Source organism: Coregonus clupeaformis, unplaced genomic scaffold (genome assembly GCF_020615455.1).
Source record: "Coregonus clupeaformis isolate EN_2021a unplaced genomic scaffold, ASM2061545v1 scaf0035, whole genome shotgun sequence".
In the NCBI taxonomy this organism is placed as follows: Eukaryota; Metazoa; Chordata; class Actinopteri; order Salmoniformes; family Salmonidae; genus Coregonus; species Coregonus clupeaformis.
In genome coordinates this window covers 695,541-709,930 of record NW_025533490.1, presented here as the reverse complement: position 1 = coordinate 709,930, position 14,390 = coordinate 695,541, and the positions used below count along the sequence as shown (strand labels likewise).

General features: G+C 46.8%; 1 pseudogene; it reads right to left on the bottom strand.

Annotated features, from left to right (window-relative positions):
* LOC121567141 overlaps positions 1 to 14,390 on the bottom strand; it is a 171,522-nt pseudogene that overhangs the window by 70,340 nt on the left and 86,792 nt on the right.

The window sequence follows — 14,390 nt, the reverse complement described above, 5'->3', positions numbered from 1 at the left end:
ACTTAACATCTCACCATCTCACTGACAATAGATTGCATGGATGTACTATGCCACGTAGGGTCTGAGCTTACCTGTCCCATCCAATGCACTCTGCTGCAATCTGCTCTCTCTGGTTATGGCTGCAGTCTTCATGTTATAATGAAGTGCCATGTAACGATCAATAACAGCTCGTTCAACAGAGTTTTAATAAAGACCTAGCTGGGTCTCTGGGGAGGCCAAGGACTCATAGGGAGAATAGAGGGTGTTGTTGATGAAGTCCAACTGTGGGCGGATTTCCTCATCCTTGGGCAGCTCCATGGTAAGAACTATGACCGTTCCTGGTGCAAAAACAATGTCCTATCCCGGAGCTCGAGTAAATTACATTACTAAACTGCTCCCGAATGTCCTATGTCAGGACATGGAAATTGATTATATCGTAGTCCATGTGGGTTTTAATGACATTATGAAGGGCAGCTCTGAACAGTTGAAACTGGAATTTAAAGAGCTGATTGACTCTCTGCTAGACACTAACAAAAATCCCATCATATCTGGCCCTGTGCCCTCTCTGAATTGTGGCATTGAACGCTTTAGCAGGATTCTTGCTCTTCACAACTGGCTACATGATTATTGCAGCTCAATGGGTGTAACTTTTGTTGACAATTTCAACACCTTTTGGAAGCAAAATACGTTTTATAAGGAGGATGGGATGCATCCAAATCATTTGGGTTCCTGGATCCTTTCACAGCATTATAAGGCTGCGTTGAGACAATGACTTATCAATGACCCAAGCCCAGCTCAGCTAATCCCTACCATTGTGATGCAGAGTTGTCATAATGCTTCAGCAAATGTACATTACACCAGGGGCGTCGGTAGACACAATATAAATAACCTAATTTATGTCCCTCTAACTGCCCTGAATGCCTCTGCTGATCCTACAGCTATTGTATACAGTAATCATGAGCCTATAACCAGATTTATACTGTTAGCGCTGAGCCGGTGTGCCCTAGGAGGAAGTCCCCTGTGTGCAGCTCACCCTGCACTAACATAAAGAACATGAGCATATCTACTGCTGCTAAGCTTTCCAGTAAAGCAATAAAAACAAGTAAGCATCCCAGAAGAAAAGTGCTCAAAATAGCCCATGTTTGTCACGAATTCCGCCGAGGCTGCTCCTCCTCCTTGTCCGGGCAGGCTTCGGCGTTCGTCATCCCCGGAGTACTAGCTTCCACCGTTTGATGTTATCTATGTTTGTTTGGTTTTGTCTGTTTAGTGCACCTGTTCCACATCACGTCTTAATTATGTCACCTATAAGTTTCCTCTGGTTTTTGTTTGTAGTTGTGTGTCGTTGTTCTCCTGTCGGGTTGGTTTAGTGTATGGGTTTACTTATTGTTAGTGCCGTGCGCACTTTACGCACTGTTTTGCGTATTCGCCTGATGTATTTTGAATTTTGCTCCAGTGACAATTAAAAGTCGGATCAACTAAGCTTCTGTGTCCTGCGCCTGACTCCAACACCGCATCCACATCAGCCTTGTGACAGAACGACACACCCCGTACATGGAGTCAGCAGGAGCAGCGGCGGCGACCGAGTCGCTGGAGGATCGGGTCAGCTGCCAGGCCGCCATGATCCAGCAACTCGGCACCGCCATGCAGGAGGTTATGGACACTCTGCGCCGATGGGAGAGGGATGGCCTGCCCACACCCCCTCCTACATTACCACCACCATCGGTCAGCCCCACCAGACCAGCTCCGGAATCCAGCGGGATTCGGCTCTCGCTCCCGAGGGCGTATGACGGCACTGCAGCCGGGTGTCAGGGGTTCCTCCTTCAGGTGGAACTCTACCTGGCCACCATACACCCGGCGCCCTCGGGATACGAGAGCGTTTCCGCCCTCATCTCCTGTCTCTCCGGCAAGGCGTTGGAGTGGGCCAACGCCGAATGGAGGGGAATAGACGCCGCCACCATCAGCTACGCGGAGTTCTCCCGCCGCTTCAGGGCAGTTTTCGATCACCCTCCAGAGGGTAAAGCGGCAGGGGAGCGTCTGTTCCACCTCCGACAGGGGATGGGGAGTGCACAGGAGTTCGCCCTGGATTTCCGGACGCTAGCGGCGGATGCGGGGTGGAATGAGAGGGCCCTCATCGATCACTATCGGTGTAGCCTGCGTGAGGACGTTCGTCGAGAGCTGGCCTGCAGGGACACCAATCTGTCCTTCGACCAGCTAGTGGACATGTCCATCCGTTTGGATACCCTGCTGGCCACCCGCGGACGTCCCGAGATGGGGCCGTCCATTCCATCCCCCAGCACCTCCGAGCCGAGCCCAATGGAGCTCGGGGGTGCTGGCACCAGAGAGAGTAGGAGAGAGAACCCGAGGAGGGTCGTCCCCTGCACCAGCTGTGGCCGTGGAGGACACACTGCGGCTAGGTGCTGGGGAGGGTCTCCGAGGAATCGAGGCAACAGGTTGCGCACTGGGGAGTCATTTCAGGTGAGTAGGCGCTCCACTCACCCAGAGCTCTCTGTTGTTCACTTTTGTATACCTGTGGTATTTCCTCAGGTTGCATCTCATTCCCATCATAAGGCACTAGTCGATTCAGGCGCAGCTGGGAATTTTATTGACCCTTTCCTATCCATGCCCTAGATAGCCGCCCGTTGGGATCTGGGTTGATTAGGGAGGTCACAGCGCCACTAAAGATGAAGACGCAGGGGGGTCATGAGGAGATTATCCAGTTGTACCTCATTGACTCTCCTGCGTATCCCGTGGTGCTGGGGCTTCCTTGGTTAGTCACCCATGACCCCACTATTTCGTGGCAACAGAGGGCTCTCAAGGAATGGTCTGGCCAGTGTGTTGGGCGATGTTTAGGTGTTTCCGTTGGGGCGATCACGGTGGAGAGTCCGAACCAAGTGCCCGCAATGCACATTCACCCTGAGTGTGAGGATTTGGCACTCGTGTTCAGTAAGACGAGGGCGACGCGATTGCCACCTCATGGACAGGGAGATTGTGCGATAAACCTCCAGACAGGTGCGGCACTTCCGCGGAGCCATGTATATCCTTTGTCTCAAGAGGAGACGGCGGCTATGGAAACATACATAGCTGAGTCCCTGAGACAAGGATACATACGGCCTTCCACTTCCCCTGCGTCCTCGAGTTTCTTTTTTGTGAAGAAGAAGGACGGAGGTTTGCGCCCGTGTATTGATTATCGTAGTCTCAATCAGATTACGGTGAAGTACAGTTACCCTCTACCTCTGATTGCGAGTATGACTGAATCATTACGCGGAGCGCGTTTCTTCACAAAACTGGATCTCAGGAGTGCTTATAACTTGGTGCTCATTAGGGAGGGGGATGAATGGAAGACGGCATTTAGTACTACCTCAGGTCATTATGAGTATCTTGTCATGCCATACGGGTTAATGAATGCTCCTTCAGTCTTCCAATCATTTGTGGACGAGATCTTCCGGGACCTGCATGGGCAGGGAGTGGTAGTGTACATTGACGACATCCTAGTGCACTCTGCTACACGAGCCGAGCATGTAGCCCTAGTGCGTTGAGTGTTGGGTAGGCTGTTGGAGCATGACTTGTATGTCAAGGCAGAGAAATGTCGGTTTTTCCAGGAGTCCATCTCCTTTTTGGGTCATCGGTTGTCCGCGTCAGGGGTGAAGATGGAGATTGACCGTGTGTCCGCCGTACGTAACTGGCAAACCCCAACCACTGTGAAAGAGGTGCAGCAGTTTTTGGGTTTTGCCAATTACTACCGGAGGTTCATCCGGGGTTTTGGACAGGTAGCAGCTCCCATTACTTCCCTGCTGAAGGGGGGCCCGGTGCGTTTGCAGTGGTCGGCTGAGGTGGACAGGGCGTTTTGTAAACTGAAGGACCTGTTCGCCTCGGCTCCAGTGCTGGCACACCCGGACCCCGCTTTAGCGTTCCAGGTAAAGGTGGACGCGTCAGAGGCCGGTATTGGGGCAGTACTGTCGCAACGCTCAGGCACGCCACCTAAGCTCCGTCCCTGCGCTTTTTACTCTAAGAAGCTCAGCCCGGCGGAGCGTAATTATGACGTAGGGGACAGGGAGCTGTTAGCCGTGGTTCAAGCCCTAAAGGTGTGGAGGCATTGGCTTGAGGGGGCTCAACACCCTTTTCTCATTCTGACCGACCATCGTAACCTGGAGTACATCCGGGCAGCTAGGAGATTGAACCCTCGTCAGGCTAGGTGGAACATGTTCCTGACCCGGTTTGTTTTTCAGATCACGTACATCCCAGGGTCCCAGAACGGTAAGGCAGACGCCCTGTCCCGGCGGTATGACACAGAGGAGAGGTCCATTGAGCCCACTCCCCATACTGCCGGAGTCTTGTCTGGTGGCACCGGTGGTATGGGAGGTCGATGCGGAAGTGAGCGGGCGTTACGCACCGACCCTACTCCCCCAGAGTGTCCAGTGGGTCGGACGTACGTGCCGCTCGAGGTCCGTGATCGACTCATTTATTGGGCTCATACGTCACCCTCCTCTGGACATCCAGGTATTGGCCGGACAGTGCACTGCCTTAGTGTTAAATACTGGTGGCCAACATTGGCTAAGGACGTGAGGGTTTATGTCTCCTCCTGCTCAGTGTGCGCCCAGTGTAAGGCGCCTAGACACCTGCCCAGAGGGAAGTTACAATCCCTGCCCGTTCCACAACGGCCGTGGTCTCACCTCTCGGTGGACTTTGTCACGGACCTTCCCCCCTCCCATGGGAACACCACTATTCTGGTCGTTGTGGATCGGTTCTCTAAGGCCTGTCGTCTCATTCCTATGCCGGGTCTCCCCACTGCCCTACAGACCGCTGAGACTTTGTTCACTCACGTCTTCCGGCACTACGGGGTTCCCGAGGATATAGTGTCTGATCGGGGTCCCCAGTTCACCTCTAGAGTCTGGAGGGCGTTCATGGAACGCTTGGGGGTCTCGGTTAGCCTTACCTCGGGTTACCACCTGGAGAGTAATGGGCAGGTGGAGAGAGTAAACCAGGATGTGGGTAGGTTTCTGAGATCGTATTGCCAGGGCCGGCCGGAGGAGTGGTCGGGGTATATCCCCTGGGCAGAGATGGCTCAGAACTCTCTCCGCCACTCCTCTACTAACCTGACCCCTTTTCAGTGTGTGTTAGGTTATCAGCCGGTTCTGGCACCATGGCATCAGAGCCAGATCGAGGCTCCTGCGGTGGATGAGTGGTTTCGGCGCTCGGAGGAGACGTGGAACGCTGCCCACGTCCATCTGCAGCGGGCCATCCGCAGGCAGAAGGCGAGCGCTGACCTCCACCGCAGTGAGGGCCCAGTCTACGCCCCGGGAGATCGAGTCTGGCTCTCGACTGGAAACCTGCCCCTTCGCCTGCCCTGCCGGAAGCTTGGTCTGCAGTTTGTAGGGCCATTTAAAGTCCTGAGGAGATTGAATGAGGTGTGTTACAGGTTGCAACTGCCTAATGACTATCGCATTTACCCCTCATTCCATGTGTCTCTCAGGCCGGTGGTAGCTGGTCCACTCCAGGAGAGTGAGATAAGAGAGACCCCTCCGCCCCCACTGGACATCGAGGGGGCCCCGGCGTACTCAGTCCGGTCCATCATGGATTCGAGACGTCGGATGGGGGGTCTACAATATCTCGTGGAGTGGGAGGGGTACGGTCCGGAGGAACGGTGCTGGGTGCCTAGGAGGGACATTCTAGATCCATCCCTCCTGACGGAGTTCCATCTAGTCATCCTACGCGCCCTGCTCCACGTCCTCCTGGCCGTCCCCGAGGCCGGGGTCGGCGCACGGCTGGAGCCGCACGTCAAGGGGGGAGTACTGTCACGAATTCCGCCGAGGCTGCTCCTCCTCCTTAATCGGGCAGGCTTCGGCGTCGTCGTCCCCGGAGTACTAGCTTCCACCGTTTGATGTTATCTATGTTTGTTTGGTTTTGTCTGTTTAGTGCACCTGTTCCACATCACGTCTTAATTATGTCACCTATAAGTTTCCTCTGGTTTTTGTTTGTAGTTGTGTGTCGTTGTTCTCCTGTCGGGTTGGTTTAGTGTATGGGTTTACTTATTGTTAGTGCCGTGCGCACTTTACGCACTGTTTTGCGTATTCGCCTGATATTTTGAATTTTGCTCCGGTGACTATTAAAAGTCGGATCAACTAAGCTTCTGTGTCCTGCGCCTGACTCCAACACCGCATCCACATCAGCCTTGTGACAATGTTAACATATGTAGCTTAAGAAACAAGGTTCATGAAATCAATAATTTGCTAGTAACAGATAACATTCATATTCTGACTATCTCTGAAACTCACTTAGATAATACATTTGATGATACAGTGGTGGCAATACAAGGTTATAACATTAACAGAAAATATAGAAATGCCAATGGTGGAAGAGTTGCTGTTTATATTCAGAACCACATTCCTGTGAAGATTAGAGAGGATCTCATGTTAAATACTGTTGAAGTAATATGGCTACAGGTTCATCTGCCTCACCTAAAGCCAATTCTGGTGGGAAGCTGCTATAGACCACCAAGTGCTAACAGTCAGTATCTGGATAACGTGTGTGAAATGCTTGATAATGTATGTGATATCAATAGAGAGGTATACTTTCTGCAACATGGTTCAGGTTATCAGTCAACCTACCAGGGTAGTTAGAAACAGTACAGGAATTAAATCATCAACATGTATTGATCATATCTTTACTAATGCTGCAGAGATTTGTTTGAAGGCAGTATCCAAATCCATTGGACATAGTAGCCATACCTAGGAAAACCAAAGTTCCAAAGGCTGGGCCTAATATTGTGTATAAGAGGTCATACAATAAGTTTTGTAGTGATTCCTATGTTGTTGATGTAAAGAATATATGTTGGTCCGTGGTGTGTAATGAGGAGCAAACAGACACTGCACTTGACACATTTATGAAATTGCTTATTCCAGTTACTAAGAAGCATGCACCCATTAAGAAAATGACTGTAAAAACTGTTAAATCCCCATGGATTGATGAGGAATTGAAAAATTGTATGGTTGAAAGGGATGAGGCAAAAGGAATGGCAAATAATTCTGGCTGCACAACTGATTGGCAAATGTATTGCAAATTGAGAAATCATGTGACTAAACTGAATAAAAAGAAGAAGAAACTACACTATGAAACAAAGATAAATTACACAAAGAATGATAGTAAAACGCTTTGGAGCACCTTAAATGACACTTTGGGAAAAAAGGCAAACGCAGCACCATCATTCATTGAATCAGATGGCTCATTCATCACAAAACCAACTGATATTGCCAACTACTTTAATGATTTTTTAAAACTTAGGCATGACATGCCAGCAACAATTGCTGACACTACACATCCAAGTATATCTGACCAAATTATGAAAGACAAGCATTGTTATTTTGAATTCCGTAAAGTGAGTGTGGAAGAGGTGAAAAAATTATTGTTGTCTATCAACAATGACAACTTGAATGGAAAATGACTGAGGATAATAGTGGATGATATTGCCACTCCTATTTGCCATATTTTCAATTTAAGCCTACTAGAATGTGTGTGCCCCAGTCTTGGAGGGAAACAAAAGTCATTCCGCTACCTAAGAATAGTAAATCCCCCTTTACTGGCTCAAATAGCCGACCAATTAGCTTGTTACCAACCCTTAGTAAACTATAAAAAAATATTTTTTTAAATAATGCGTTTGACCAGATACAATGCTATTTTACAGTAAACAAATTGACAATAAAAACTTTCAGCATGCTTATAGAGAAGGACATTCAACAAGCACAACACTTATATAAATGAATGATGATTGGCTGAGATAAATTGATGATAAAAAAATTGTGGGGACTGTTTTGTTAGACTTCAGTGCGGCTTTTGACATTATCGATCATAGTCTGCTGCTGGAAAAACATATGTGTTATGGCTTTACTCCCCCTGCTATATTTTGGATACAGCATTACCTGTCTAACAGCACACAGAGGGTGTTCTTTAATGGAAGCCTCTCCAACATAATCCAGGTAGAATCAGGAATTCCCCAGGGCAGCTGTCTAGGCCCATTACTTTTTTCAATCTTTACTAATAACATGCAACTGGCTTTGAGTAAAGCCAGAGTGTCTATGTATGCGGATGACTCAACACTATACATGTCAGCTACTACAGCGACTAAAATGACTGCAACACTTAACAAAGAGTTGCAGTTAGTTTCAGAGTGGGTGGCAAGGAATAAGTTAGTCCTAAATATTACTACAACTAAAAGCATTGTATTTGGGACAAATCATTCACTAAACCCTAAACCTCAACTAAATCTTGTAATAAATAATGTGGAAATTGAGCAAGTTGAGGTGACTAAACTGTTGAAGTAAACCTGGATTGTAAACTGTCATGGTCAAAACATATTGATACAACAGTAGCTAAGATGGGGAGAAGTATGTCCATAATAAAGCGCTGCTCTACCTTCTTAACAGCACTATCAACAAGGCAGGTCCTACAGGCCCTAGCTTTGTCACACCTGGACTACTGTTCAGTCGTGTGGTCAGGTGCCACAAAAAAGAAATTGCAATGTGCTCAGAACAGGGCAGCACGGCTGGCCCTTGGATGTACACAGAGAGCTTATATTAATAATATATATGTCATGGAGGAGAGATTGACTTCATCACTACTTGTATTTATGAGGGGTATTGACATGTTGAATGCACCAAGCTGTCTGTTTGAACTACTGGCGCACAGCTTGGACACCCATGCATACCCCACAAGACATGCCACCAGAGGTCTCTTCACAGTCCCCAAGTCCAGAACAGACTATGGGAGGTGCACAGTACTACATAGAGCCATGACTACATGGAACTCCATTCCACATCAAGTAACTGATGCAAGTTGTACAATTAGATTTAAAAAAACAGAATAAAAAAAACACCTTATGGAACAGCAGGGACTGTGAAGCAACTCAAACATAGGCACAGACACATGCATACACACACACGATAACATACGCACTATACACACACGTACACATGGATTTTGAACTGTAGATATGTGGTAGTGGTGGAGTAGGGGTGTGTGTGTGTGTGTGTGTGTGTGTGTGTGATGAGGAGAGCAGGCGATCACAGCTTCCCCCTAGCAGGAGGTGAAGAAGTTCAAGGACAGAACCAGATGTTGAACTGACTGAGCGGTAATAATTGCTGAGAGAGTGAATGATGGGAGGAGCCCCGGAGTCTGTGTGTGTGTCTGTGTGTGTGTGTGTGTAAATTGTGTGTGTAAATCCTAAACCCAGGACACAGCGTTGGATCAAAGTGGGCAACAGTTGTTGCTAGGCAACCACATGTAATTTATCGGGCCAAAGCATACTCCTGGTTTTGAAATGAGAGGGGTGTGGGTTTTTTAAAGAGGGGAAGGAGGGCTCCACATTGGTACAGTAAGGTGCAGTATGAATTCTGACAGCCTTGTTTAGAGTTTACAGGAGATATCGTGGCCTATCTTGCATAACCTGCTCTCTTCACCTCTTCCTCCTCTCTTTCAGGGGAGGTGAGTCTAATGGAGGTGATAAGCTAAAGAGCAGGAGAAAGGCCATCATATTGTACCTCTAGCATAAGACAATTACTGTCCTGCCAAAGGAAGAGACTGGGAAATAAGATATAATGGACCAGAAATGATGCTTCAGTATTGGTGATATAAATGTCTTATTGCACATTGGAAAGAAAATTACCTGTGTGCTTTTATTTGCCTTGAGGATGTTTAATTTTGGAGTTTGAAGCCTAACAGCACTGGACAGCATAGCTGTGAGAAGTAAATATGAGGAGATTTTACCGGCTCAACAGTTTACCCCCAAGTCCCTTGAACTAAACTGTATCATGCCTCACGGATATTGCGGTGAATTGGGGAGAAGTCAGGTGTATGATGTTGTTAAGCATCCCATTCCAAGGGATGAATGGAAACGCCCAGAAAATATCAATGGGCATCTGATTGCATCTAGAAGACCAACTGAAAAAGGTATCAAGAAGACTACAAACCAACTATCCATACCACATGCTGGCCAGACAAGGCCTCTCAAGAGTCTGGGTCCTCTCATGGTTTATTTTTTAGTTCACTTCAAATCAAGGCTACCTTTGTCTTGCTTTCAGAGTATTTTCCTTCAAGTCTCTACACTTAGGTCACTGAGACAATGGCAATCTCCACAGCACTACAAAGAATAAAGCTTAACGCTGCAATATGTAACTTTTTGGGCGACCCGACAAAATGTACATAGAAATGCGAGTTATAGATCTGTGATTCTCATTGAAAGCAAGTCTAAGAAGTGGTAGAGCTGTTCTATGTGCGCTATTTCTATGGTTCCCATTCTTAAGTTTTGTCTTTTATTTTAGATTTTGTAGACCAGCTTCAAACAGCTGAAAATACAATATTTTGGGAAACTGAAAGGATATTTCACAGCAGTTTAGATGGTACAATGATTTGTCACAAACGGAAATTAGGCGAGCTATTAGAATTTTTGCAAACAGGAAATGGCGGAGCGATCTCTACATATTGCACCTTTAACAGCATTTAATTAAATAACGTCAGGGGCCCCAGACCAGCGCGTGTCACTATGACAACTGCAGATAGATCAAATAATGATGGTGGTGCTACAAGGGAATGGCTCAACCTTCCTCCTCCCATCCCATTAAAACTTTTTCAGCCTAATTACTACGCCAGGGTCAATGTACTGTCCTGTCCTGTAGTGCGTCTCCCTGCCATTCAGATGAATTACACACACACTGCATGTGTCCAATTGGCACCATATTCCCTATATAGTGCACTACGGGCCCTGTACAAAAGTATTAGGCCCTACAATATAAAAGGGAATATGGTGCCATTTGGGACACATACAATGGTATGTGTCCCAGCAAAAGTATTCACCCCCCTTGGCATTTTTCCTATTTTGTTGCCTTACAACCTGGAATTAAAATTGATTTTTGTGGGGTTTGTATCATTTGATTTACACCACTTTGAAGATGCAAAATATTTTTTATTGTGAAACAAACAAGAAATAACACAAAAAAACAGAAAACTTGAGCATGCATAACTATTCACCCCCCCAAAGTCAATACTTTGTAGAGCCACCTTTTGCAGCAATTACAGCTGCAAGTCTCTTGGGGTATGTCTCTATAAGCTTGGCACATCTAGCCACTGGGATTTTTGCCCATTCTTCAAGGCAAAACTGCTCCAGCTCCTTCAAGTTGGATGGATTCCGCTGGTGTACAGCAATCTTTAAGTCATAACACAGATTCTCAATTGGATTGAGGTCTGGGCTTTGACTAGGCCATTCTAAGACATTTCAATGTTTCCCCTTAAACCACTCGAGTGTTGCTTTAGCAGTATGCTTAGGGTCATTGTCCTGCTGGAAGGTGAACCTCCGTCCCAGTCTCAAACCTCTGGAAGACTGAAACAGGTTTCCCTCAAGACTTTCCCTGTATTTAGCGCCATCCATCATTCCTTCAATTCTGACCAGTTTCCCAGTCCCTGCCGATGAAAAACATCACCACAGCGTGATGCTGCCACCACCATGCTTCACTGTGGGGATGGTGTTCTCTGGGTGATAAGAGGTGTTGGATTTGCGCCAGACATAGCGTTTTCCTTGATGGCCAAAAAGCTCAATTTTAGTCTCATCTGACCAGAGTACCTTCTTCCATATGTTTGGGGAGTCTCCCACAAGGCTTTTGGCGAACACCAAACGGTGTTTGCTTATTTTTTTTTAAGCAATGGCTTTTTTCTGGCCACTCTTCCATGAAGCCCAGCTCTGTGGAGTGTACGGCTTAAAGTGTTCCTATGGACAGATACTCCAATCTCCGCTGTGGAGCTTTGCAGCTCCTTCAGGGTTATCTTTGTTCTCTTTGTTGCCTCTCTGATTAATGTCCTCCTTGCCTGGTCCGTGAGTTTCACGGACCAGGCAGAACAGGTGTATATATACTGAGAGCATGTGTCAGATCATGTGACACTTAGATTGCACACAGGTGGACTTTAACTAATTATGTGACTTCTGAAGGTAATTGGTTGCACCAGATCTTGGGGCTTCACAGCAAAGGGGATGAATACATATGCACGCACCACTTTTCCGTAATTATTTTTTACATTTCACTTCACCAATTTGGACTATTTTGTGTATGTCCATTACATGAAATCCAAATAAAAATCAATTTAAATAACAGGTTGTAATGCAACAAAATAGGAAAAACGCCAAGGGGGATGAATACTTTTGCAAGGCACTGTATGTGGTGGGAGATCACTCAACAATGACTAATGGTACAGGGCTAAAGGACATATTGATTAAACAGCAGGGCAGAGCTAAGTGTCAGCGTTTGGCGTGCAGCGAAATGACTCTGGGATGTCATGAAAAAGCCGTCAGATCAGACTCAGTCGTTCAGATAATTCCCTTTTGATATAATACATTTTCTCTTAGTACTTTAGTTCTTATGAAGGGCACATCAAAACAGGGCTAGCTGATTGTTGTCAGAGAAGGATAAACCCCATCAGCTGTTGTAAAAGTCAGAAGAAAACGTGCAGCTAAAAATGCAGATGATTGGGTATGACATGCTAAGACTTCATTAAACCTGTATTCATTGGGAGTTTCGCCATTACATTGTCATTAAAGATTGTTTATTGTCATACTGCAGGGAATATAATGGGGGGGGGGGAGCTGTATTGTATTTCTGAGGTATTTAACCACATTTTGTGTGTTTTCTATACCCCCTATATTAGTTAATTTGCAGAAGAGTCAGTCAGTGTGCCAGAGATGTTGGTTGGTTTGCTTTCACACAAACATCGTAATGAGGAGAGCAAATGAGAGTCGGGTCATTAAGTGGTTCTACTCCCTATATACATAACAACACAGCACTGTCAGAGAGAGAGGAAGAGAGAGAAAAGAGAGAAGAGGGGGAGAGAGACAGACAGACAAGGCAAGTGAGGAGAGTGAGGGGGGGGATAGAGACACTACCAAAGGACAAGAGGGTTTTCCAAGAATTTCCAAGAAATGACTTTACAACTCTACAACTTGAGACTGAACTCCACAAGGAGCTCTGAATTATAGGTATTGTTGTTTTTATAGCTCCTGCCATGGTACAGGAATGAGCGCGGAGGAATGGAAGGGGCAGAGATAGAGTGGATGGAGGAGTCACCACCTACCATGACCTCAAATGAAGTCAGGTTGTCCCAGGGACATGAGCTCTGTGTAGGCCTTCAGTTTGTCTACATTCCACGCCTTCACCAGAGTCAGACTGTACACTGTCCTCTGTCTCTGGAGGGAGGGGAGGATGGAGGGAGAGAGAAGAATAGAGAAGTAGAGAGAGAGGGGGGGAGGGAGAGACAGAGAGAGAGAGAGAGAGAGAGAGAGAGAGAGAGAGAGAGGGGGGAGCGAGAGGCAGAGTTTGTAGGACAATTGCCTTCAAGGTCACTTCACTGCAAAGTACCTCAATATACTATAAACACTCACTACAGATCCTGCAGATCCACTGCAGATCCAAATCCTGGACATAAGCACCTCACTAAATATGTTTTCCATCCTATCATGAGATGCCCTGAAGAGTGAGGTACATATAGGCTAGAACGTTTTCATCTGAATCCGGGTACCCTCTACTTTCCAACACGCTTTCATACATTAAAAACAACAGTAACCTACTGGTGGTATTTAACTACTGTTTATCAAAGAGATAGCAGTTGAAAGGGAGATACCTAGTCAGTTGCACAACTGAATGCATTCAACCAAAATGTGTCTTCCGCATTTAACCCAACCCCTCTGAATCAGTGGGGGGGGTGCCTTAATCGACATCGGCGCCCGGGGAACAGTTGTTGTTGGAGGTTAACTGTCTTGCTTAGGGGCAGAACAACAGATTTTTACCTTGTCGGCTCAGGGATTCGATAGGAGCTTTGATTACTGGCCCAAAGCTCCTACCCGCCAGGCTACCTGCCACCCCATAGTTGATTGACCTTTAGGATGTAATCACTGTTGATCATAAACACCGCACAGTAAAAGACATGCTCAATTGAGAGAGCCCGAATTGAGACGTATAGAATAATTAATAAATGTATAAATATCACTAGTCTCTATCCAGATTGTGATGATGCTTCATGCCTCACCCCCATCTGTCTGTCGTGACTGAGGGAGAGTGAGAGAGACATGATGCAACCACAAGCTGCACATTTAGAATCTCATTTTGTCGTAAGTGCTGTGCAGATTATTTGAAATGTTACGTTTCTCGTAAGATCTCCGCAATTTTGTACACTGCTAAGATGTTTCCCGAACTGTTACCCCATGTCTGTAGGATAGAACGACATGAAACACCACCCCTGGAACTGTCTGTAAGAGGCCTCTCTATCATTCTCATTCCTGTCATTCAACGGCTGTCAATCAAACAGGTCAACCCACAGGTGAACCTCCATCACTGTTGTCGCCCATAACACCTGTCATCCAGGGTCGAGACACCACCTGCTGA